General features: G+C 36.8%; 1 long non-coding RNA gene and 1 other non-coding gene across 2 annotated transcripts in view; one reads left to right on the top strand and one right to left on the bottom strand.

Moving 5' to 3' along the window:
* Window positions 1-27,114, top strand: part of LOC141278750 (uncharacterized) — a 513,626-nt gene that overhangs the window by 450,111 nt on the left and 36,401 nt on the right. The window lies entirely within an intron of this gene.
* On the bottom strand, window positions 13,440-13,543 carry LOC117312516 (U6 spliceosomal RNA). The gene has a single exon (XR_004526840.1). It is a non-coding gene; the product is annotated as a U6 spliceosomal RNA (small nuclear RNA).

Genomic DNA, 27,114 nt, shown 5'->3' with positions numbered 1-27,114 from the left:
CATGGTTTTGTATGCATATATTTGTATGAACAAAAACTAAAGTAAATCTTCAATGATATTCTACGACAAAAAATTAAAATTTAATTTACCACAAATTTTGAAGCATATATTAAGAGATTCCATGTCATAAGAGAGTAAACAGGGAAAAATAATTAGTAGGCTCATTTCATTCATGTATACATATAATTTCTAGATACTGATATAATCTCTCTATTCCCTCTAAAAGAAGCAACATCCTCTTCTAAAGAAATAGACATTATACGATAATTCTACTTTACCATGAAATTCTTCATTGATAAGAAGTTTTTCTTTTCTTTTCTTTTCTGAATGTTTTCCCTCCTAACAGAAATATCTACAGTGGAACACTAAATTTACTTATATTGAAATCATTACCATCATCACATGAATTCTTTGTTATCAAATTTATTGGATTAACAATTGTGTTCTCTTTATATAATACTTAAGGCACATCCCCAGTCTATTGAGAGCTGTTCTATTATAATTATATTGTAGTAGTAGTGCCAGGAACAACCAATTCAGAGCACCTCCTGAATTGTAGTTTCCAATTACGTAATTTTCCAACCGAATTTAATATTAGAATTCAGCAATTGATAACATCATGGAAGCTTTTTCATTTAAAAACTAGAACAATCTCACTCATAAAAGTGAGATTTAGTAATCATACTAAGAGTCATATTCAGTAATCATACTAAGAATGAAAAAATCTGAACTGCCTTAAAAAGGAGCCACCTTTCTGGGAGTGTAACTGAGCAATATTCAATATTAGGAAGCAGGAGCAATGTTTGATATTAGGAAGCATCTTTCTAAGAACGTCATATTAGGAAATACATAGCTACAGTGTGAATGATGAAAGAGAAAAATATAGGAAGACAAAAATATTTTGTCTTATTTTGATAAATATTAATAAGCAGGAACATTCACTGAGAAAAATATCAACTTGAAAATAAATGAGAAAATGCAATGGGTACTTAGGCAAGGGAAGAAAACAGCTAACTTTGTTTGCTGTTAAATACAAAACATAAATATGATGGTGCTGAAGGATAATTTTACAGTACACACATAGCAAATATATGTTATTTCATACAGTAAATCACATTTCTCTTATATTATAGCATTGAGTGACCTCGTGTATCTCTCCTCTTCAAAATGCTGAATTTTTCAAAAACCCTTAGTGTTGCCCCTCAGTCCTGCCCCTAGACACAGGCAAAGAGGGTTCTGCTTTGGGCTCTATACTTTAGAGAATCCACATATTATAAACAAAATAAAAGAACAAATACAGTTACTAAAGAACATGTGGGCACTTCCACACATGGGATCCAGCTCCCAGTGCCAGCAAGATGTGACGTGGAAGTCCAAATATCACTTCTTATTTCTGAAACTGTTCAGACCCTAGTAAATATTTCTCATATCTTAGTCCATATGTCCATCTGAACGCCAAGATTTGTACATTGTGCATTTGCTGATATCAGAAATAGGGTAATGTTTTCGTTGCGTTGGAGAGGATGTAGGTGATGGCAGTGCTTAGGTAAAAGACAGGCTAATTAATTTTAAAATTCTTTCTCCCAGATAGTATGAACACAGTCGATCCTTTTATTGTTAATTTTTATTTTATATTGGAGTAGAGTTGATTAACAATGTTGTGTTAGTTTCAGTGTATAGCAAAGTGATTCAATTATACATATACATGTATCCTTTTTCAAATTCTCTTTCCATTTAGGTTATTACAGAGTATTGAGCAGCATTCCCTGTGCTATACAGTAGGTCCTTGTTGGTTATCTATTTTAAATATAGCAGTGTGTACATGTCAATCTCAAACTCCCAATCTGTCCCTCCCCCCACCCACCCTTCACCCCTGGTAACTATAAATTCATACTCTAAGTCAGTGAATCTGTTTCTGTTTTGTAAATAAGCTCATTTGTATAGTTTTTTTTTTAGATTCTGCATATAAATGATATCATATGATACTTGTCTTTCTCTGTCTGACTTCTTCACTTAGTATGATAATCTCCAGGTCCATCCATGTTGCTTCAAATGGGATTATTTCATACTTTTTAATGGCTAAGTAATATTCCATTGTATATATGTACCATATCTTCTTTACTTATTCATCTGTCAATGGACATTTAAGTTGCTTCCATGCACTGCAATGAGCATTGGGGTGCATATATCCTTTCAAACCATGGTCTTCTCTGGAGTGACCATGAGTGCCCAGGAGTGGGATTGCTGGATCATGTGGTAGCTCTATTTTTAGTTTCATAAGGAACCTCCATACTTTTCTCCATAGTGACTGTACCAATTTATATTCCCACCAACAGTGTAGGAGGTTTCCCTTCACTCCACACCCTCTCCAGCATTTATTGTTTGTAAAGTTTTTGATGGTGGCCATTCTGACTGGTGTGAGGTGATATCTCATTGTAGTTTTGATTTGTATTTCTCTAATAATTAGTGATGTTGAGCATCTTTTCTTGTGCCTCTTGGTCATCTGTATGTCTTCTTTGGAGGAATGTTTATTTAGGTGTTCTGCCCATTTTTGGATTGGGTTGTCTGTTTGTTTGTTTGATATTGAGCTGCATAAGCTGTTTGTATATTTTAGGGATCAATCCCTTGTTGGTCACATCATTTGCAAGTATTTTCTCCCATCCTGTGGGTTGTCTTTTCGTTTTGTTTATGATTTTCTTTGCTGTACAAAAGCTTTGAAGTTCCATTAGGTCCCATTTGCTTATTTCTGTTTTTATTTCCATTACTCTAGGAGACGGATCAAAAAAGATATTGCTGCAATTTATGTCAAAGAGTGTTCTGCCTATGTTTTCCTCTGAGAGTTTTATATTATCTAGTCTTACATTTAGTTTGTTTTGAGTTTTTGAGTTTGTTTTTCTGTAAGGTTTAAGAGAATGTTCTCATTGCATTCTTTTACATGTAGCTGTCCAGTTTTCTCAGCACAACTTATTGAAGAGACTATCTTTTCTCTATTGTATATTCTTGCCTTCTTTGTCATAGATTAATTGACCATAGGTGTGTGGGTTTATTTCTGGGCCTTCTATCCTATTCCACTTATCTATATTTCTGTTTTTGTGCCACTATCATACTATTTTGATGACTGTAGCTTTGTGATATAATCTGAAATCAGGGAGCCTGATTTCTCCAGCTTGGTTTTTCTTTCTCAGGATTGCTTTGGCTATTCAGGGTCTTTTGTGTCTCCATAAAAATTTTTAAATTTTAAGATTTTTTTTTGTTCCAGTTCAGTGAAAGATGCCATTGGTAATTTAATAGGGATTGCATTGAATCTGTAGATTGACTTGGATAGTATAGTCATTTTGACAATATTGATTCTTCCAATCCAAGAACATGGTATATCTTTCAATTTGTTTCTGTCATTTTCGATTTCTTTCATCAGCCTCTCATAGTTTTCAGGGTACAGGTCTTTTGTCTCCTTAGGTAGGTTTATTCCTAGGTATTTTATTCTTTTTTATTCTTTGTTGTTAGTGTATAGAAATGCAAGAGATTTCTGTGTATTTATCTTGTATCCTGCAGCTTTACTGAATTCATTGATGAACTGTAGTAGTTTTCTGGTAGCATCTTTAGGATTTTCTATGTATAGTATCATGTCATCTGGAAACATTGACATTTTTACTTCTTCTTTTCCAGTTTGGATTGCCTTTATTGCTTTTTCTCCTCTGATTGCCGTGGCTAGGACTTCCAAAACTATGTTGAATAAAAGTGGCACGAGTGGACATCCTTGTCTTATTCCTGATCTTAAAGGAAATATTTTCAGCTTTTCACCTTTTAACATGATGTGAGCTGTAGGTTTGTCATATATGGCCTTTATTATGTTGTGGTATGTTCCCTCTGTGCCCACTTTCTGGAGAGATTTTATCATAAATTCGTGTTAAATTTTGTCAAAAGCTTTTTCTGCATCTGTTGAGATGATCATATTATTTATTTATTTATTTATTTATTTATTATTATTTGGCTGAATTGGGTCTTCATTGCTGTACGCAGGCTTTCTCTAGTTGCGGTGAGTTGGGGCTACTCTTCGTTGCAGTGTGCAGGCTTCTCATTTTGGTGGCGTCTCTTGTTTCAGAGCATGGGCTCTAGGTGTGTGGGCTTCAGTAGTTGCAGCATGCGGGCTCCATAGTTGTGGTTCTTCGGCTCTAGAGCGCAGGCTCAGTAGTTGTGGTGCACAGGCTTAGTTCCTCCATGGCATGTGGGATCTTACCAGACCGGGGCTCAAACCCATGTCCCCTGCATTGGCAGGCAGATTATTAACCACTGCACCACCGGGGAAGTCCCAATCATATGATTTTTATTCTTCAATTTGTTGATATGGTGTATCACCCTGATTGATTTGTGGATGTTAAAAAATCCTTGAATCCCTGAGATAAATCCCATTTGATTATGGTGTACGATGTTTTAATGTACTTTTGGATTCAGTTTGTTAGTATTTTGTTGAGGATTTTTGTGTCTATGTTCATCAGATATTGGCCTGTAATTTTCTTTTGTGTGCTATCTTTGTCTGTTTTGGGTATTAAGGTGATGGTGGCCTCATAGAATGAGTTTGGGAGTGTTCCTTCCTCTACAATTTTTTGGGATAGTTTCAGAAGGATAGGTGTTAACTCTTCTCTAAATATTTGGTAGAATTCTCCCATGAAGCTATCGGGTCGTAGACTTTTGTTTGTTGGGAGTTTTAAATCACAGTTTCAACATTTCATTACTTGTGATTGGTCTGTTCATATTTTCTATTTCCTCCTGGTTCAGTCTTGGGAGATTGTACCTTTCTAGGAATTTGTCCATTTCTCCTACATTGTCCATTTTAGTGGCATATAGTTGCTTGTAGTAGTCTCTTATGATCCTTTTGCATTTCTGTGGTGTCCATTGTAACTTCGCCTTTTTCATTTCTAATTCTATTGATCTGAGCCCTCTCCCTCTTTTTCTTGATGAGTCTCACTAAAGGTTTATCAGTTTTGTTTATCTTTTTGAAGAAGCAGCTTTTAGTATCGTTGATCTTTTCTATTGCTTTCTTCATCTCTATTTCACTTATTTCTGCTCTGATCTTTACGATTTCTTTCCTTCTACTAACTTCGGATGTGGTTTGTTATTCCTTCTCTAGTTGCTTTAGGTGTAAGTTTAAGTTGTTTATTTAAATTTTTTTTGTTTCCTGAGGTAAGATTATATTGCTATAAACTTCCCTCTTAGAACAGCTTTTGCTGCATCCCATAGGTTTTGAATCATTGTTCTTTCATGTTCATTTGTCTCTAGGAATTTTTAAATTTCCTCTTTGATTTCTTCACTGATCCATTGGGTTTTTAGTAGCATATTGTTTAGCCTCCATGTGTATCTGTTTCTTACAGTTTTTTTTTTCTTGTAGTTGATTTCTAATCTTACAGTGTTGTGGTCAGAAAAGATGCTTGATATGATTTCAGTTTTCTTAAATGAACCGAGGCTTGATTTGTGACCCAAGATGTGATCTATCCTGGAGAATGTTCCATGTGCACTTGAGAAGAATGTGTATTCTGCTCCTTTTGGATGGAATGCTTTATAAATATCAATTAAGCCCATCTGGTCTAATGTATCATTTAAGGCCTGTGTTTCCTTATTGATTTCTGTCTGGATGATCTGTCCATTGATGAAAGTTGGTTGTTAAAGTCCCCCACTATTACTGTGTTACTGTAGATTTCTCCTTTTATGGCTGTTAGTATTTGCCTTATATATTGAGGTGCTCCTATGATGGGTGTGTTTATAGTTATAAGTGTTATATCTTCTTCTTGGCTTTATCCTTTGATCATTATGTAGTGTCTCTTGTAACAGTCTTTATTTTAAAGTCTTTTAGTCAATTCTTGAATAATGAAGTATCATTTTCTAGTAGTGTCAAGCATCTGTCCTAACTTTTTTGTGTGTTTCATTTTGTGGTTTTGCAACTAGTCATGAATTAGCAGAGAACTCATATCAGCTGCAGATGGTGGCTGAAGAACAGTTTGTAGTACTCTACAAATCATTTTACTGTTAAATTTAAATATATGTGGAACTAGATATAAAATACATGAAGCATAAAATCCTTTAAATGGCAACTAGGTGAACATCGAACTCTAAAATTGTGAGTAGTGTTACTTTAATCAAAATATTTAATAAAATTTAAGTAAATTTTCAAAACAAATTTTCAAAATAAATGTCAGCTTTATTTAAATAATTTTGTATAAGTTTTTATTTAGATAATTTTAATTTTTAATAGTCTAAAAGAAAAAAGTTTTTAAAAATACATATAAATGCTTTAATGTTTCACTGAAACACAATAAACATTCAAAAAGTACACATAGTGTAGTTCTGTGAATTTTAATAAACTGCACAGCCAAATAGCCAGTATCTAGATGAAGAAAGAGAACACTGTCTGCAACTACGAGTTGCATAATGCTTTCTTCCAATCACTATCCCCTTCCCAAGATTACCATTATTACATCATTACAATCCCTTCATCTTTTACATAGAACATATAATATCAGTAATTATGAGAGTAATATTCCCTCATATTCATAGGTGCCACCAGGACTCAAGAGGAGGGGATTATATGGGGCATATGTGCCAGGGAGTAGAAGTCATGGAGAGCATCTTAGAATTTAGCCTACTCTAGTAGGCTATCCATTTTCAGATGCTATCTATTTTATAGAAATATATAATAAATATTTATATTTTAAAGTAAGTTCCTCAAGATCAGACACATAATGGGTCATAAAGCTGAGGCCGGAATGCAAGTATTCTAACACAAGATGCAGTGATCTTTCTAGTATATTAAGCTAGGCTCACCCTGTTAATTGTCTTCCAAATGTCTTTCTGTTTGTCTATTTATTAACACATTTTAAATATCGCAACTGGCACTAACGGTTTTAGGAGTATGGGGATTTCCTTTAAAAAACAATTGTGTAGACCTTCCACATTAGAGAGCTAATACTTTTATTTAATCAGACTGAAGTTAATAATCACAGTTCATACTGAATAACAGATATTGTTAAATAACTCTGCACTTTCAACTACTCAGAGACCCAGAAAATCCAGGTTGGGCACTGCTCTAAATGGCATCTGTCCTGTAGAGTGTAAAATGGATTCACATCTCTTGTTTTAGTCTGAATTCATGTGGCTTTTAGTGTTTGTCCCCCTTGAATTAAAGGGTCTCAGATGCTATGCCTCCTCAAAAATAGTTTTTTAGCAATCATGACAAATAATCCTTTCCTATTTAAAATATTATAGGACAATTATCTATAACATTTTATACAAGACACATGGACTGACAGGCTTTCAAAGTGTGGCCTGAGCAGTGTCCTACCTAATGAGGCTCCAGTTGATGAGTATAAGAATGGGTGTTTGCTTACTGCAGAGGTTAGAATCAGATGCTCTAAGTGGCGCTTCCAGCCTCATTCTGCAAGAACCTACCCAACGGGAGACTTGAGGCACTGCCGAGACCACTGGAACCAACTCTTTCATCCCACACAAGTTCCCAGCCATTCTTGTCTGCCAAAAGAAGAAGGTAATAATTGGGGTAGGAGACTGGCAGCCAAGCTCAGAGAATTCATAACAGGTTCACTCTGCCAAGATGCAAAATATGCTGAGATATCTCAGACGCTCCCTGAAGCAGCCTCGGAAAACGCTATTCACTTACTCTCATCTAGAAACCACAACTTCTTCTTGTAGAAAGTCCTGTGGCTGAAGCTGGCAGTGGTTAAGTTTCCACATAGCAACTAGAGTAAATAAATGCAATATTTGCTTTTTTAAAAGTTAACTAAAACTGCTGATTTCCAGCTGCTGGTAGAAAAATATAATTGTCAAGATTTACCTAGGAAAATTGAGATTCTTGTATTTCATGAAATCAATGGTGTTAATCTACTTAAAATTATTAATCAACACACAGAAAGCATCAGAGTAGGCATTAAAGAGAGGTCTTTTTGAAAATAAGTAAAGCATTGTTGAAGCAGTATGGCTCTTCTTCCCATTGATTTCCATTCTCTGCAATAACCAGAGACTTCTAGAGTTGGAAGGAATCTTAGGGATCATTTAGGCCTCCTGTGGACCTTTTTCTGAGCAAGAAAACAAGTTCCAGAGATGTAAGATAACTTACTCAAATTCACAGCACTAGGTCGTGGTAAATTCAGAGTTAGGGCTTAATCCTGGTATCACCAAATCAGCATCAGGGCATAGGTACTCTCTTTTCAAATAATGTCCTGCCCTCAGTCCAACTGAGAACCCCACCCTCTGCCCACCATGTGTCCCTTTACACTGAACAGCTAACACTTGAACACTTGAAACTACTTGTTTTCCTCTGTGGCTCAAACACAACTTCCCTTGTCATCTAAACTCCAGTCCCCCTCTTTCACTCTCTCAGTAGATGCCGAAGTCAAGGTGACATAAAGTTTCTCTTTCCTTAACAAAGTGTGTTTTATCAAGAGCAGTCACAGCCCTGCTGATTCTGATGTCAGCAGCTCCAGCACCCTGGGGAACCTTCTGAGCTTCTGCCAAGAACCCTCAAGATCTGTCAAAATTGTATCTCCCTTAGAGCGAGTTCTGAAAACATCCCAGGTCTTCTGAACAAATTTCCCAACAGTTTAATTCCCCACAAGATAACAAGTCTTCCAGATAATTTCTCTGTAGCTCTAGTTCACATTAAATCTTGCCATTACTTCTTGCTTCAATCCCATTGTTTTTCATTTTACATGAACCCTTTTAGTTCTTCCCCTCACTACTATCTAATTATCTTTCTTTCTTTGAGATTCCCACCAGTTTAATATAATGAGGTCCAACTTTTTTCTGCTCTGAAACACCATTGGTCCCAGTGGGAATTCTTAACCTGAGATTTCAGGAGACCTAGCAACTGTTAGAAATTTTATGCAGAACAATTTGTACATGTGCATATTTGCTTTTAATCACAGCTTAATTAGAATCTCAAAAGACTGATGCATAGAAAAAGGTTGAGATTGATTATTCTGTGAAATCAGACCCACACAAGGCACTCACTTCTTGCCTCTGTGACCCTTTTTGTCCCTCTTTCCGTTGGTTAAAGACCCTCCCATTCCCCGCTGCCCACACACCTCAAGTACTCATCAGCCTATAGCATGGAATACACATGGCCCTCATTTCTCTGTGGCATATGTAAGCATCAAAAAGGATCACCGCTAGTTTAGCCCGAAACTGTGTGTTAATGATTCACTATAGGATGATTATGACTGAAAGGGACACTCTCTACAGGCCAATACTCTTTGGTTGATAAGTAAAGTCAGGTGATGGATCACAGACTGAACACATTCTCGGAGGAGGCACTATAATACTGCTAAAATTAGAGACCAGAAATAGCTCTCAAATATACATTCATTAGTGTAGAACTACAATGCTCAATGCACAAACTTAAGATGGGATGCGAGGGAGGGGAGGGAGGGAAGGAAGGGAGCCTGGGTTACTCAAAAAAGACTTGCGTTACAGCCATAGGAGTACAGTGCCAAATCTAGCCAGTGAAATAAACGTTCTGCTTTTCTGGTAAAGTATTTCCCAGTTGTGTGCTGTTCTTAGGGAATGATATGCTGGCTATAATTTATACAGTTCTAATTAACTTTCAAAGCAGTTTTCAGAAAGCAGCAAACTGAGGAAAGATTGTATATAAGCTGGAACTTTGCTTATTTATTACTTTGATGAATGTAAAGACAGATACTATATTTCCCCAGTAGAAATTATTATCAACACTGTATCATTATAATATTGAATGACATCCCAGCCAAAGGGCCTCTCTTTATTTACTTCAGAGTGAAAATAAGAAAAGCATGAATAGCCTGTTAATATATCCATGACTGATTAGTTGCCCGGTATTCAAGAAACCAGTTATGAATATCAGCTTCTGCTGTAACAAAGTGTTCCAAATTTATTTCTCCAGTATAAAACCAATGTAGTGAATCACATGCCTTACACAGACAAATGTCAGAAAATAAAAGTGGTTTCAATACATTGTTATTACTAGAAGAAGAATTTGAACAAACACTCCAAGTTTTGAATGTTTCTGGTAGATGAGAAACTTTGAATCTGTGCAACTCTTTAAATGAGGTTCAAGGTCACCTTACAACAATGGGCTGTAATCGATGTAGTTCTCCACGATGCTACACCGAAATAGCCATTACAGTGACTTTTCACTATGTGTTGCCAAATGCCAGACACTGAACACTGCTATTAGAAGCGAAGTTGGGCTCTCAGTAAGTTTTTAAGGAGACCTTGGCATCCATTTTGTGATATTTGGGGCAGAAATTTAACTTTGGGTGTTGTTATCTGACTCTGTCTAGTCAGCAAAATAAATATGCAGTTGACGTATGAAAGATTAAAAAAAAAACCTTAATTGGCATTGCATGATTTCTTCTAACAATAAATGGATTTGGATATAGGCTAAATTCAGAGGCCATATTTTGTGCCATTTCAATGGCTACAATTCCATGGTAGGCATGGGAAAAAAGATCTATTTTGCCACTACAGATAGTATCTACCCTGAGGTATTGAGTTACCATGGAATGATGAATATTTCTAAGGCCTTGAGCTTTACTGAACATCTGCTTTTCACAACCACATTTTAAGGGGAAAAAAATCTGAGAGACTGAAAAAACATACAAAATCCCCAGGACGGGAGAATTTTCCTTCTCATCTCTTCCGTAAACCAGGACCAGATTCCAAATTGAAACCACTGATCACATGAGGACATTTTCAAAGGTGTTGCTTTGCATCGGTCTTTTCTGAAGCACAATTTGGGGGCGAAGGTGAGTATGGTTTGGAGAACACCCTGTAACAATCAGAGTTCCCAAAACAGAACAGCGGGAGGCCAAAGGGACCAGACAAATAAACTCCTCTCCCTCTCTTCAGGGGTCAAGCAGATCCTGTTTCATGTCTAAGATGTACACACTGAGTTCTTAGTCTCTTGCTGTATAAGGTGGTAAAAGTGTTGGAGTCACCTACACAGAAAAATCTGCAGACACAACACTGGCTTTCAGTCAAGTAAAAGATGTGACAGCCAGCCTGCGCTTCCATGGACGAAAAAAGTGCACGCCATCTTACCATAAAGTCAAGGGACTTGCCCCCCTTCACAGATTATGTAACACTTCCCTGAAAAGTGGGGTACACTGCCGATTTCATGTAGTGATGAGATGAAAGCCCGTCCAGTGATTCCTGTAGACATGAGCTGGTCACGTAGCTCTCCTTCACTATGCAGTGAAAAAGAACCCTGCCTGAGTTACCGCTGAAAATATTCTCCCCTTAGATATAAATTTCTTGAGTCACCTATTCTGAAAGGTCTGTCATGTTTTATATGTCCAAGAGATTTCATTGAGCAAAAATGTAATGATTTGAGACAGATACAGCTACCAATATAAAATCAGAGTAACATTCTATTACCTGTTTACTTCATGTTCAGTTAGGAACACAATTATATCTGAATTCTAATATTATAATAGTGATATAGTCATATCAGTTGTGGGATAGTGACTCCCCAAAAAAGTCAAAAGAATGAAGACTCATAGAACTGCTAAAATGGTTTGGTGGCCTTCGGTCTTAGAGAAGAGGGAAAAGATGTTTGCCAGAAGCCTCAGGGCTTTCTCCTCCATCATCGATAGAAAACTGGAACTTTCCCATGAATAGGCAGCCATGTTCTGGGGACTTCCTATTATTTAAAAAATGATAACAGCTCCCTTCCAACCCTTTTATTTCCCATTAAGCGCCACCACATTCCTCTGCTACCTTCACAGCAAAACCTCTAGAAAGAGTTGTCTATAGAGGTTGTCCTGACTATCTCATCTCAGCATCTCTCCTCCACTCTGCACTCACACGTCACTTCCAGCCACGCTGCGGAGGCTGTTCTTGTCACGTCCTCAGGGGTCTTCATGTCGCTGCCGCCTGGTTTTTATCCTTCTCTATGATTTATGTAAGAGCAAAATGGACATGTATTAAGAATCATTTTGTAGCTATCTTTTCATTGCCTGCTATTTATATGGCAAAAAGAATTGAAAAAAATTTTCAGGGGTTGACTGTATGTTGGACACTGTTATAGACATCAAAAGAATACTAAAAATAATTTTCCCAGTAAGTTTTCTTCTATTTAAAAAGACAAAATAGGGGCACCTACTAAAATATAAGAGCAATTATCAATTATATCCACAAAAGTAAAATGATAAAAACAGTACAGTTAATGTGTGTTCAAGTCAAATATAATAGAGGATTAAATGGAAGTACAAAGGAAGCCAGTAAGCTCAGGCAGTCTTTCTGAAACAATTAACTTTTGACCAGGACTAGAAGGAGGTAGTAAAATGGAAGAAAATAAACTCCTTTACTAAACACCTGATATTAAGTTCCAAATAGTATACTATTCTATTTCTATTCAACTGCTTCCCATATTTTCCTCAGGATTCAGCCTAAACAGCTAAAGCCTGTCTATGAATCCTTCCCTGCCGCTGAGCCTCATACCTTCTCTGTTGCTTCCCTGTATATACTACATCATATTCACCTCGTAATGTGTCTGTCTCCCCCATTGGTCTGTAAGCTCTTTTTCCTCTTTTACCCATAGTGACAACCAAGCAGCAACTGGCATTTTTTTTTTGGCCGTGCCACACACTATGTGGGGTCTTAATTCCCCAACCAGGGATCAAACCCATGCCCCCTGCAGTGGAAGAGAAGCGCCTTAACCACTGGACCACCAGCGAAGTCCCCCTTTCTAAAAAAAATTTTTTTTTGCAACTGGCATTTAGCAGCTGACCAACAACTGCTTGTTGTATGACTCTTAATGCCCACAACAGCCCTGAGATGAAATCGTTATTAATGATCAATATCCTTATTAATGTTACAGAGAAGAAAACAGAGAACCCGAGAGGTTAAAGAGATCCTAACTATTACGAAGCTGAATTTATGACTTTATGTCTTTATGTCCAACCCCAAGACTTTGGACCCAAAGCCCAAGCCTAGTTTACTATCCCATGTTGTCATCTCAGCAAGTGTTGCTCGAAAATAGCAGGCAACTAATTCCAGGGATATAGGCGGGAAGTAGTAAATGGAACGTGAGAGTCAGACGTCAGATTGATTGTTTAAAGCACAGGGGCCCTATCGAAAAATCATGGAAACCGTTGCTTCTTATGTTTTGCCATAAACATTATGTTCTCTCACTCTCTGCCTTCTCTCTGGGTTACCTCAGTAACCTTCATAAATTCAGTTGTCATCTGTGTACTGATGATTCCAAACCACATACTCTAGTTCAGATTGCTTTCATGAGGCTCTGAACCATATCCGCCGGCCCCTAGACATCTCCCTGGATGCCTCTGTATATAGGCCACTTAACCTGATGGGGAAGCATGAGAGTCTCCATGTAAATAAATAAATAAATAAATATATAAACACTCAACAAATGCCGTTTCTTTATTATTAATATCAAAAATATGGAATGCTTCACGAATTTGCATGTCCTCCTTGCGCAGGGGCCATGCTCATCTCTGTATCGTTCCGATTTTAGTATATGTACTGCCGACGCCAGCACTCCGTATATTTTTAAAGCCCATCACATTTCAAAACTTAGACTAGATCAGTGTGTTCCTGAGGAAGTTATTGGGACGCGTGATGCATGTTATAGAAGTCAGTTTTGTTTGTACATAGACACTTAATATGTTACTAAAATCCCACCCTAATTTTTCCCAGCGTAATTTTCAGGACATCTCATGTTCAGCTATGTGGTCTAATCACATCTAACTACTTATCTTCCCTGACTGTGCCCACACGTCTATGTTCCAGTGCTCCTGCCATGTTGTCTACATAGATGGTACACCGCTCACCCTCATTCTATCAATCAGGTTCCAGCAGAAAAATGGAAACTGCACTAAGGTGTTGCAGGAGAGGGATTTAGTATAGAGATCAGCTTACACATGCTCTGAAGACCTAAAAAAGCACCAAGAGGATACTGAGGTCATCCAGAAATGGTAACTGCAGAGACAGCTCCAACTAGGTCTAAGGGGACAAAAAGGCAGAGATTGGGAGTGTTAGAGCCAAGGAGCTTCAGGGAGAGATTATCATAGAGTTGGTGCTCAGACGTCTGGGGAGGGGGGCCACCTGGCTGCTGCCGGAACTGCAGGAACTGAGACACGGAGCCTGTGGAGCCAGAGCTCGGAACCCTGGGGAGAAGATACCAAGCAGCTTCTGGTGGTGCCTCTACGGGATAGGATGTGGTTGGTGCTCAAGTCCTGTTAGAAACAGGAGGTTGGAACTTATGCTTACTCAGCTTGCATTCCAAACGTCAGCCTGTCAGAAACCAGTGCCTGATGTGGAAGCCCTACACAGTCGATACAACATTTCCTATCCCTGTCTCCCTCCTGTGCGTTCTGTTCTACCCACCGCTGCCAAAGTGTTCTCCCTGACACCACCACAGTAAACATAATCTCTACGTTCTCAAATCCCTATCATCATTCCTTGCTGACTAATGTTTTAAATATATCCTCCTGTCTCTGGTGTTGAAGGCCTTCTACAGTTTTCTAGCCCTTTTTCACTGCTTCCCTAAGTGCCTTTTATGCTCCCACGGGACCTAGCTCTTGCTTAGAAATGCACCAAATTTTCTATCTTCAGCATCTAATAGGCCACAAATCTCAGCCTCATCTTGCCTCTGAATTTACTTTTAAATGGTAATATGCATATATGCAAAAGTCACCTTGACTTTCATTTACAAAGCGTCACAACCAGAGTGAATGAAGTAGCTGCTGCAGAATAAAAACTTTGCATAGTTTCAATGAAAATAAGGGGCAATTAGCCAATTAAAACTTAAGTGACAACTAAATGTGTAGTAACTAAGACTGGAAGAACTGAACGCTGTCAATGCACAAGTTTTACACCTTTTCTGATTTTCACCTATACGGTAGACTGGTTAGAAGGGATCATTTCTAAATTCTCAGCAATTCAGCAGCTAAGATTCTGACTTGGGCCACGTGCAGACACCGTGAGTAGAACAGGAGTTTACTGCCTGTGTGAGTTGTAGCATTTCAGAAAATTCTAGAGCAACATTTTTTCCTTATTTGCCCTTTGAGTTGCAAAACTAGCTTTCAACAGGAAAAGCAAGTTTGCTACTTACCCTTGAAAGGTGTCTCTTTTACGTGTGAAAACACTAAGGTGAAAATGTCAAATGTTTCACATTTCCTTGAGCTTGTGAAATCTAAAGGGATGTGAAATTTTCTTTTATTCAGATGATTCAGATTGAAGGTATAGGAATATCTCCTGCCAATGTGTATTTCCTGGTGCTACCTTATCATTTTACTTTTTAACAGACAAATATTAAAGATTTTGTTATTTCCTTTAAGGTGTAAAATTACCATTATTTCCCTTTATGTAAAAAAGACAAAAATTATCCTGGAATTCTGAATTTGTGATTTAAAAAAGGCAAATCTTATCTGACAGTTAATTGCTTACAGCACTTTAAATCCAATTTCTTTGTATAAGCTTCAGATCAATTTCTAAATAATGAGAACGTAAATACAAGTAATCTTTTAAATTTACTATGTATCCAAATTATGCCAGTCTGTTACTTATTCAACTTCCTAAGTCATACATTCATTTAACCTACCTTGGGTGCCCACCTGCCACCTGCTCTATGCAGAATTCCTTGTGTCATTTCTGGAACTCTTCCAACAGTTATGGGTCACAATGACAACACACAACTCCATTGGCTGAGCACTTGTTTGCAATGATGAGCTACACATGTTGGCTAGTACGGCCACAATTTAATGCTTCGGTTCCTCCTGTACTCTTGAGTAGATGTCATCTGGTCTGAATTTTGGGTCCCTTTGATGATGCATGTTAGATAACTGTCATCTGGAGAACAGAGACATTGACCAGCCAATTAAATATTCTGAAAACCAGGAAGTTTATGTAGGTGAGGATAATTAGTCTTAAAAATAAACACAGAATAAAAAAAAAAACCTCAGGAGGTGGAAACTAGCCAGGATCCCATCTAATAAAAATAGAGTTGAATTTTAAATTTGGGGGGGTTAAAATATCATTTACATAAAAGTTTTCTTGAGTTTGAGATTACGTTTTAATAATGTCCGTAAAAGCAGTGTTGACCTACTATTATCATATTGAAACCTCTTCACTTTGAAGAAACCAAATATTGGAAGCAGTAAGTAAGTAGCTCTTGATGTTCCAAGCCCTCTCCTCCACCCGCACCAGCAGACAGTTCACAGTAGATTCTTTCTCTAAGTGCAAGTGGAGCTTCTGCTCTGGAAACATTCACCTCTCCTACTTTCCTGCAATCACCCCATTGTATCATATGATGTGCTAAAACAAATGTTTTCTTGGTTCTTGATGGTAACAGCACTATCACTTCATTATTTAAAAAGAGAGAATAGCATATTTTAAATTCTGCTTTTCCAAATTTATTCTTATTCCACATGTGATTTTTTTTTTTTTTTTTTTGCGGTACGCGGGCCTCTCACTGTTGTGGCCTCTCCCGTTGCGGAGCACAGGCTCCGGACGCGCAGGCTCAGCGGCCATGGCTCACGGGCCCAGCCGCTCCGCGGCATGTGGGATCTTCCCGGACCGGGGCTCGAACCCGTGTCCCCTGCATCGGCAGGCGGAAGCTCAACCACTGCGCCACCAGGGAAGCCCTCCACATGTGATTTTTTACACCTATCTTCAGACTATTCAAATAGAGCTAAATTACAAAAATGGGAGGGGAAATATATTTTCTTGATTTTCTCAGCAAGATTTTTTGCATGAATTATAAGCCTGAATAAACATTTCAGCTGTATTTTTTTATGTGTCCTTCCATTGAGAAATTGTATAACATAAAAAAAAATACTCCTAATGAGAACTGTCAGTGCTTTTCTTGAGTTGGAACTAGACATTTTGGTCATAGTATAGATGCTTTTTTAATGTTACACATTTGCTCTAAAAGAGCTTTTACTTTTAATAGCAGGACTAATTTGGAAATACAGGACTTGACTGAAAAAATGCCTACAAAGACATCAATAGTGCTACTTTGTAAGTGACAATTCTGGATTTTTGATGGAAAAATTGTTAGAAAAGAAGTTTCATTGTGTTAATCTTATATAGTTAAAATCAGATAATGTCAAACACTTCAGGTGAATTAAATAAAAGGATTCCAAAATTATACACCGTAGTGTAAAATATTTACCATATAGAGGAAACAATAAAACGTGGGAAGATTAACAGACTAAAACTGGGACTGTGAGAAGAAAACAGCCACTAGTCTGATTTGTAATAGATGCAAGAGTTTTACACCTGAAAATTACAACTCTCATCAAGTTAAGAATTCAGCTCTACTATCCAACTGAACAGTTTCGGGAAAAAATGGAAAAAGCAGTAAGTTAAATGTGAGAAATAGAAACATGAAAGCACTATTTTAAATAACTATCAGACAATAATAAATTAATCAAGGACCTGTCTCTTCTCTTGTTTCAAAAGAAATAAATATTAGGATTGAAAGTCAGACTCTGAAAAATATTTTCCTCCTGTTATTAGTATATTTAAGGATTTTATAGCCCGGCCTCATCAAAGGGCAAAAGAAGTGCCCCTGATTGCCTTGGTGTTATACTAGATTACAACAGGAAACAGTTAAAGTCTCTTAGATCCAACAGCCATAGTCTCACAATTATTCACAAATGTTAAGCAGACCTGTAAGGAAATAAGTTGAGAGACCATTTGAAAATGGTTGATGATAGTAACAATAGCTAATAGAATATTAAGTTAAGCATAAGGTCATCACTTTGAGTGCATTATCACATTTAATTCTATCAGATCAACATCAAACATAGAAGTAGATATTATTGTGACTGTTTTTCAGATAAGGAAACAAATATCAACAGCTCTTCAATTTTGGATAGACATGTTATACGATTAAGATGGCTTTCAAACTAACTTTGGACTTTGAAGAGCTTATTCTGTTCTGACTGTAGAAATTTAAATTTAGACCTAATCACAGTAAGGTAATATAGACCTTTTTGATAATGAGGATGACACACTTCTGTCATAATCACATACAGCAAAATGTTTATCTCTTCTTTATATAAGATGCATTTGCGAAACCACCATCAAAAGCATATCCTAGCTTTTCAATAATTACATTAGCTAACATTTAAGTGCTTGCCTGTTCCAGGCACTTTTCCAAGTGCTCTGCATATATTAACTCTTTTAATATATGACCACCTTATGAGGTAAGTATTTATTATCCTCATTATACTGATGGGGCAACAGAGAGATAAAGCGACATGGTCATATGGCTCATCAGTGGCAGAGCCAAGATTCAGATCGAGGCATTCTGCCTCCAGAACTATCATTTAAAGCCTCTTTTTCCATTGACATTAATTTAACCTTAATAATAATATTTCCAGAGATCTCACTACTAAAAGGGATCTGTGGTTGACGATGTAGAACACACACACACACACACACACACACACACACATAATTATGGGAATAACACTTTTTCAGTCCCTTCTCTGTGTGCCAGGCTCAGTGCTATACTACATAGGCTTAAATCAAAATTTCTAAGTCACAAAGTAATTTCCAAAACTCAAATGATTTTAAGAGCATCATAATCGCAGGCTGTTACACAGCATGCTTTACATAAGCACAGTGCCTTGATCAAAGTCAGCATCTGCTACACGTGGATTGGATGCCAGATCTCTCCAACACCAAAGATGGTTTCTTCATTATACTTTGCAAGAAGTGTAAGAAGTTTTCCTATTTAAATTATTTGATGAAATAAAATGTAAAAAAATAGAATAACAAAATATTTGAAAATCAACTGTACTTCACTAAAAAATATATTTGAATACATATTCAAGGCAACAGTGAAAGTTACATCACGTTACACTCTCTGAAAGCAAAATGGCTAACTCCCTGCACATCTGCAAAAAATTAAATATGTATATATACATATATAAATATTTATATTGAAAAGAGAAGGAACATTGCTATTTCTCTAATAGACTATTTTCCTGCATTTTTCTTACATCTATACTCAAACTACTTACTATTTCCTAAATATCCTATATCCTTGAAATTTATTTGGAATGCGTTTACATTCTTTGGAATATCCTCCCATCATGAAATCCTGTTTATACTTCAAGGACAGTTTACCTGTTGTCTCTTCAGACAGTACTACACCAATTTCTCTACCATATTAAGCTGACACTATCATATGGCAATTATCATATTGTATCATGCTTTCTATATTTGTCTCTTACTAGACAGATTGTTCCTTAACACACAAATCATGTTCCCTTGCTTATATAAAAAATTATTTTATGTCAAACATATTATCTTTGGTTTATCTTCTCCTAGACTTAAAAGTTCTGTATCGTATTTTAATTATTGTAGGTTAAATTTTAAGTGTTCTAAGAACACTTTAATATAAATTTTAGAGAATTTTGTTCATTTGCCGATTTTTAGGTCTTTGATTTGTGCTTTGGTTCTTTTTTTTTTTTAACTTACGTATGTATTTATTTAAACCTCACAAAGTATACATTTATTCATATGCATTAAAGTTGATCATTAAGAAAGTATAGATTTAACCTTGGTTCTTTTTCTTTTTAACATCTTTATTGGAGTATAACTGCTTTACAATGGTGTGTTAGTTTCTGCTGTATAATAAAGTGAATCAACTATATGTATACATATATTCCCATATCTCCCGCCTCTTGCATCTCCCTCCCACCCTCCTTATCCCACCCCTCTGGGTGATCACAAAGCACCAAGATGATCTCCCTGTGCGATACAGCTACTTCCCACTAGCTATCTATTTTATATTTGGTAGTGCATATATGTCAATGCGACTCTCTCACTTAGTCCCAGCTTACCATCCGCACCCCCCTCAAGTATCAAGTCTGCTCTCTACATCTGCATCTTTATTCCTGTCCTGCCCCTAGGTTTTTCAGAAGCATTTTTTTTTTTTTAGATTCCATATATATGTGTTGGCATACGGTGTTTGTTTTTCTCTTTCTGACTTACTTCACTCTGTATGACAGACTCTAGGTCCATCCTCCTCATTACAAATAACTCAGTTTCATTCCTTTTCATGGCTGAGTAATATTCCATTGTATATATATATGCCATGTCTTCTTTATCCATTCATCTGTCGATGGACACTTAGGTTGCTTCCATGTCCTGGCTATTGTATATAGTGCCGCAATGAACATTCTGGTACATGACTCCTTTGAATTATGGTTTTCTCAGGGTATATGCCCAGTAGCGGGATTCCTGGGTCATATGGTAGCTCTATTTGTAGTTTTTCAACCTCCATACTGTTGTCCATAGCAGCTGTATCAATTTACAGTCCCACCAACAATGCAAGAGGGTTCCCTTTTCCCACACCCTCTCCAGCATATACTGTTTGTAGATTTTTGGATGATGGCCATTCTGACCAGTGTGAGGTGATACCTCATTGTAGTTTTTTGTTTGTTTGTTTGCAGTACACAGGCCTCTCACTGTTGTGGCCTCTCCCATTGCGGAGCACAGGCTCCGGATGCGCAGGCTCAGTGGCCATGGCTCACCGGTCCAGCCACTATGCGGCATGTGGGATCCTCCCGGACCGGGGCACGAACCTGTGTCCCCTGCAATGGCAGGTGGACTCTCAACCACTGTGCCACCAGGGAAGCCCCTCATTGTAGTTTTGATTTAAATTTCTCTAATGATTAGTGATGTTGAGCATCCTTTCATGTGTTTGTTGGCAATCTGTATAACTTCTTTGGAGAAATGTCTGTTTAGGTCTTCTGCCCATTTTCGGATTGGGTTGTTTCTTTTTTTGATACTGAGCTACGTGAACTGCTTATATATTTTGGAGATTAATCCTTTGTCAGTTGCTTCATTTGCAAATACTTTCTCACATTCTGAGGGTTGTCTTTTCATCTTGTTTATGGTTTCCTTTGCTGTGCAAAAGCTTTTAAGTTTCATTGGGTCCCATTTGTTTATTTTTGTTTTTATTTCCATATCTCTACAAGGTGAGTCAAAAGGATCTTGCTGTGATTTATGTCATAGAGTGTTCTGCCTATGTTTTCCTGTAAGAGTTTGATAGTGTCTGGCCTTACATTTAGGTCTTTAATCCATTTTGAGCTTATTTTTGTGTATGGTGTTAAGGAGTGTTTTAATTTCATTCTTTTACATGTAGCTGTCCAGTTTTCCCAGCACCACTTTTTGAAGAGGCTGTCGTTTCTCCACTGTATACTCTTGACTCCTTTGTGAAAGATAAGGTGACCATATGTGCATGGGTTTATCTCTGGGCTTTCTATCCTGTTCCATTGATCTTTATTTCTATTTTTATGGCAGTACCATGCTCTCTTGATTATTGTAGCTTTGTAGTATAGTCTGAAGTCAGGAGCCTGATTCCTCCAGCTCCGTTTTTCTTTCTCAAGATTGCTTTGGCTATTTGGGGTATTTTGTGTTTCCATACAAATTGTGAAATGTTTTTCTTCTAGTTCTGTGAAAAATGCCATTGGTAGTTTGATAGGGATTGCACTGAATCTCTAGATTGCTTTGGAAAGTATAGTCATTTTCAAAATGTGGACTCTTTCAATCCAACAACATGGTATATCTCTCCATCTGTTTCTATCATCTTTAATTTCTTTTATCAATGTCATAATTTTCTGCATACGGGTCTTTTGTCTCCTTAGGTAGGTTTATTCCTAGGTATTTTCTTCTTTTTGTTGCAGTGGTAAATGAGAGTGTTTCCTTAATTTCTCTTTCTGATTTTTCATCATTAGTGTATAGGAATGCAAGAGATTTTCTGTGCATTAATTTTGTATCCTGCTACTCTACCAAATTCATTGATTAGCTCTAGTAGTTTTCTGGGACCATCTTTAGGATTCTCTATGTATAGTATCATGTCATCTGCAAACAGTGACAGTTTTACTTCTTCTTTTCTGATTTGGATTCCTTTTATTTCTTTTCTTCTCTGATTGCTGTGGCAAAAACTTCCAAAAGTATGTTGAATAATAGTGGTGAGAGTGGGCAACCTTGTCTCATTCCTGATCGTAGAAGAAATGGTTTCAGTTTTTCAATATTGAGAATGATGTTGGCTGTGGGTTTGTCATATATACCTTTATTATGTTGAGGTAAGATCCCTCTATGCCTACTTTCAGGAGAGTTTTTATCATAAATGGGTGTTGAATTTTGTCAAAAGCTTTTTCTACATCTATTGAGATTATCATATGGTTTTTATCCTTCAATTTGTTAATGTGGTGTATCACATTGACTGATTTGTGTATATTGAAGCATCCTTGCATTCCTGGGATAAACCCCACTTGATCATGGTGTATGATCCTTTTATTGTGCTGTTGGATTCTGTTTGCTAGTATTTTGTTGAGGATTTTTGCATCTATGTTCATCAGTGATATTGGCCTGTAGTTTTCTTTCTTTGTGACATCCTTGTCTGGTTTTGGTATCAGGGTGATGGTGGCCTCGTAGAATGAGTTTGGGAGTTGTTCCTCCCACTGCCCTATTTTGGAAGAGTTTGAGAAGCATAGGTGTTAGCTCTTCTCTAAATATTTGTCACCTGGGAAGCCATCTGGTCCTGGGCTCTTGTTTGTTGGAAGATTTTTAATCACACTTTCAATTTCAGTGCTTGTGATTGGTCTGTTTATATTTTCTATTTCTTCCTGGTTCAGTCTCGGAAGGTTGTGCTTTTCTAAGAATGTGTCCATTTCTTCCAGGTTGTCCATTTTATTGGCATATAGTTGCTTGTAGTAATCTCTCATGATCCTTTATATTTCTGCAGTGTCAGTTGTTACTTCTTCTTTTTCATTTCTAATTCTGTTGATTTGAGTCTTCTCCTTTTTTTTCTTGATGCGTCTGGCTAATCAATTTTGTTTATCTTCTCAAAGAACCAGCTTTTAGTTTTATTGATCTTTGCTATTATTTCCTTCATTTATTTTTCCTTTATTTCTGATCTGATCTTTATGATTTCTTTCCTTCTGCTAACTTTGGGGTTTTTTCTTATTCTTCTTTCTCTAACTGCTTTAGCTGTAAGGTTATGTTGTTTATTTGAGGTGTTTCTTGTTTCTTGAAGTAGGATTGTATTGACATAAGCTTCCCTCTTAGAACTGCTTTCACAGCATCCCACAGGTTTTGGGTCGTCATGTTTTCATTGTCATCTGTTTCTAGGTATTTTTTGATTTCCTCTTGGATTTCTTCAGTGATCTCTTGGTTACTTAGTAGCGTATTGTTTAGCTTCCATGTGTTTTTATTTTTTACAGTTGTTTTCCTGTGATTGATATCTAGTCTCATAGCATTGTGGTCAGAAAAGATAACTGATACTATATCAATTTTCTTAAATTTACCAAGGCTTGATTTGTGACCCATGATATGGTCTGTCCTGGAGAATGTTCCATGAGCACTTGAGAAGAAAGTGTATTCTGTTGTTTTTGGATGGAATGTCCTATAAATATCAATCAAGTCCATGTTATTTAATGTGTCATTTAAAGCTTGCGTTTCCTTATTTATTTTTATTTTGGATGATCTGTCCATTGGTGAAAGATCATCATGTATTGAAGTGCTCCTATGTTGGGTGCGTAACTGTTTACAATTGTTATGTCTTCTTCTTGGATTGATCCCTTGATCATTATGTAATGGCCTTCTTTGTCTCTTGCAATAGTCTTTATTTTAAAGTCTATTTTGTCTGATATGAGAATTGCTAGTCCAGTGTGCTTTTGTTCTTACCTTCAAAAACTATTCCAGTTTTTGGTCTTTTCTTACTGCCAATTTTGATCTCTACATTTATTTACCTAGAAATATTTCTTCCTCTCATCCATCTGCCTTCTTATCTTATTCATCATTCAGCAATATTTATTAAGTAATATTATGAAAACAGTAGTAATGAGTCAGTGATCCTTGCCTTCATACAGCCTATATTTTTACTCTGTGATTTCTTGCATGGCTTTCTGCTCCAATCTTCTGTTATATGAAGAGTACTAAATAATTTTATAACATTTTCTCCTGGTTCTTATATTGAAATGTTTTCAAAGAAATGAATTTGTTCTGATTGATCAGAGAAACACTCTGTTCCCTTTATGCAAGTGAATATGTGTAGCTCCTAGTTAGATCACTGGTATCTACCTTCTTTTCAACTGCCATGGCTCTTCTGCCCTAAACAAAATCTGCTCCTTCCCCGGCTGCCTGTCAACACAGTAAAGAGACCAGTATCTGGTAACATCAAATCCCCAGTCTAAACTCCTACAAGGCCTCTTCCTAGATCTGTTCTATGTTTTAAACACATAAATCATTACCATCAGCCTTCCCTCTGCCTCAGTTCTCATCCCTACCTTTGACCTCCACACAGACTTCCTGTCCAGAAGTCTTACTGCATGTAGGTAGAAAAACAGAATTGTGGAACAGTGGTGTAGAATAAAAGAAGCAGCACTCTGACACTCTCCAGAAAGCAGAACCCACACATTAAAGGGATTCTTTTCACTCTCCTGGTTGGTATAACCTTTGTATTTCTGAGCCAGTAGATAAAGATCGAAAGAGTGACAGGATTTCTAAAATCTTTAAGTCAGTTCTCATTGTTCTGGAAATATGGGCTCCTTGTGGGATACACATGACCCTGTGCAATCTGCTTCCAATAAATTTGTTGTTGAACGCTTCTAGATTCTGGCAATGGGTTGATGACTGCTGCTCGTGTTTATTATGAACATTTTCATCATTGTCTTTGTCTTCATAATCATTTTAATGAGAAGTTAGGAGAGACAGCAACAGAGCCTGCATGAGATATACCATTTAAGAACTAAAGTCTAACCTTTTTAAAATTTATTTTCTTGAAATATAGTTGATTTACTATGTTGTGTTAATTTCTGCTGTACAGCAAAGTGGTTCAGTTATATATATGTTATATATATATATAATATATATACACACACACTCATTCTTTTTCATATTCTTTTCCATTACGGTTTATCACAGGATATTGAATATAGGTCCCTCTGCTATACAGTAAGACCTGTTGTTTATCCATCCTATATATAATAGTTTGCATCTGCTAATCCCAAACTCCTACTCCATTCCTTCCTTGCCACACCCTCCTTGGCAACCACAAGTCTGTTCTCTACATCTGTGAGTCTGTTTCTGTTTCATAGATAAATTCATTTGTGTCATATTTTAGATTCCACATATAAGTGATATCATATGGTATTCGTCTTTCTCTTTCTGATATGCTTAATATGATAATCTCTAGTTCCATCCATGTTGCTGCAAATAGCATTATTTCATTCTTTTTTATGGCTGGGTTGTATTCTATTGTGTGTGTGTATGTATGTGTGTGTGTATATATAATATATATATCACATCTTCTTTATCCATTCATCTGTCAGTGGACATTTAGGTTGTTTCCATGTCTTGGCTATAGTAAACAGTGCCGCAGTGAACACTGGGGAGCACGTATCCTTTCAAACCATGGTTTTCTCCAGATATATACCCAGGAGTGGGATTGCTGCATCATATGGTGGCTCTATTTTTAGTTTTTTAAGGAACTTCCATACTGTTCTCCATAGTGGCTGTATCAATTTACATTCCCACCAACAGTGCAAGAGGGTTCCCTTTTCTCCAAACCCTCTCCAGCATTTGTTATTTGTAGATTTTTAATGATGGCCATTCTGACCAGTGTGAAGTGGCACCTCATTGTAGTTTTGATTTGCATTTCTCTAATAATTAGCGATGTTGAGCATCTTGTTATGTGCCTGTTGGCCATCTGTATGTCTTCTTTGGAGAAATGTCTATTTAGGTCTTCTGCCCGTTTTTCAATTGCGTTGTTTTTTGTTGTAGTTGTTGAGTTGTGTGAGCTGTTTGTACATTTTGGAAATTAAGCTCCTGTCAGTCGCATCATTTGCAAATATTTTCTCCCAGTCTTTAGGTTGTCTGTTCATTTTTTTATGGTTTCCTTTGCTGTACAAAAGCTTCTAAGTTTGATTAGGTCATTTGTTTATTTTTGTGAAGTCTAACTTTTATATTTAAAGCTGAAACATTTAAATTCTCTGATTTCCATTATAATAATTAAGCTTGAAAGCCAAATAAGGAAGTGGCTTAAATTATGTAACTAGAATGTTGCTATGTATGACAGAGAACCTCTAGAGTAGAGAAGTTTAGGCGTCAATAACTGTGAATGGTCTGAGAAGAGATTACCTTACTTGGAAGCTAACCAATTAGCCTACCACCGTTACATGAATGTGGCAGAAAACATGAGAATCCCATGTTAGAAACAAAGGAAAGTTTATTATTCACAACAGTAGCGGTAGCTAGAGTATCATCACTTTTACACCAGTTTTCTAAGCCTCAATTCCCACAAAACAATGCAACAAGAGCCATATGCATGCATCAAGGGTACATGCAGTAGGTCATGGTACAGAAGAGGAACTCCAAGTTTAGGAAACCCTAATATTTTACAACAGGCTAAAAGCAAGCCTGCCCAGCTTTTTCTCCTGAAGGAGATATTATGTTTATTTTACTAGATAGTAAGTATGTTCTCTCTTTGCTCTGGAAGGAAACACTGTAACTTTCAAGACTGCATTATACCAACATCCTTGAAAAAATAATGCAGAATAAAAGTCTGTCATTAGTTGTGCTTAATAGATGTGCAGAAGTACCAGAGGCCCACGGAGAACTGTCTCAACAGTAGAGAAGAGCAAAAAACTAACATTTTAAGAGCAATTAGTATAGTCCAGGTGCAGCAAGAGGTGCTTTATACACACATTATTTTATTAAATCTTAACATCCTATGAAGTATGCAGAATCTCAGCTGCATTAAATCATCTGCCAAAGTCACCTGTATACACAATGATATAGCCAGAATTTGAACCTCTTTTTATCTCGCTCTGAATGTCTTCTACTTTAAGTTGAAATTTCATTTCAGAAAGCAGAATTTTTTAGAGAATAATACATTATCACATTTTCAGTGACCAAAGTGTAAAGAAAAAACAGAAAGATTACTCATTAAGAGTTTTTTTAAGTATTAGAAAATAAAGTTTGCAAAAAGTTTGGTGATGTTTCTAGAGGCTTCCACTCCAGAGAGAGGATGAAGCTGAGTAACTTAGGCAATCTCACAGTCTGACTGCAAGGAGAAGCTGG

Source organism: Tursiops truncatus, chromosome 5 (assembly GCF_011762595.2).
Source record: "Tursiops truncatus isolate mTurTru1 chromosome 5, mTurTru1.mat.Y, whole genome shotgun sequence".
Lineage (NCBI taxonomy): Eukaryota > Metazoa > Chordata > Mammalia > Artiodactyla > Delphinidae > Tursiops > Tursiops truncatus.
The sequence above is the reverse complement of the archived record's forward strand: the minus strand, read 5'-3'. Positions and strand labels throughout refer to the sequence as shown.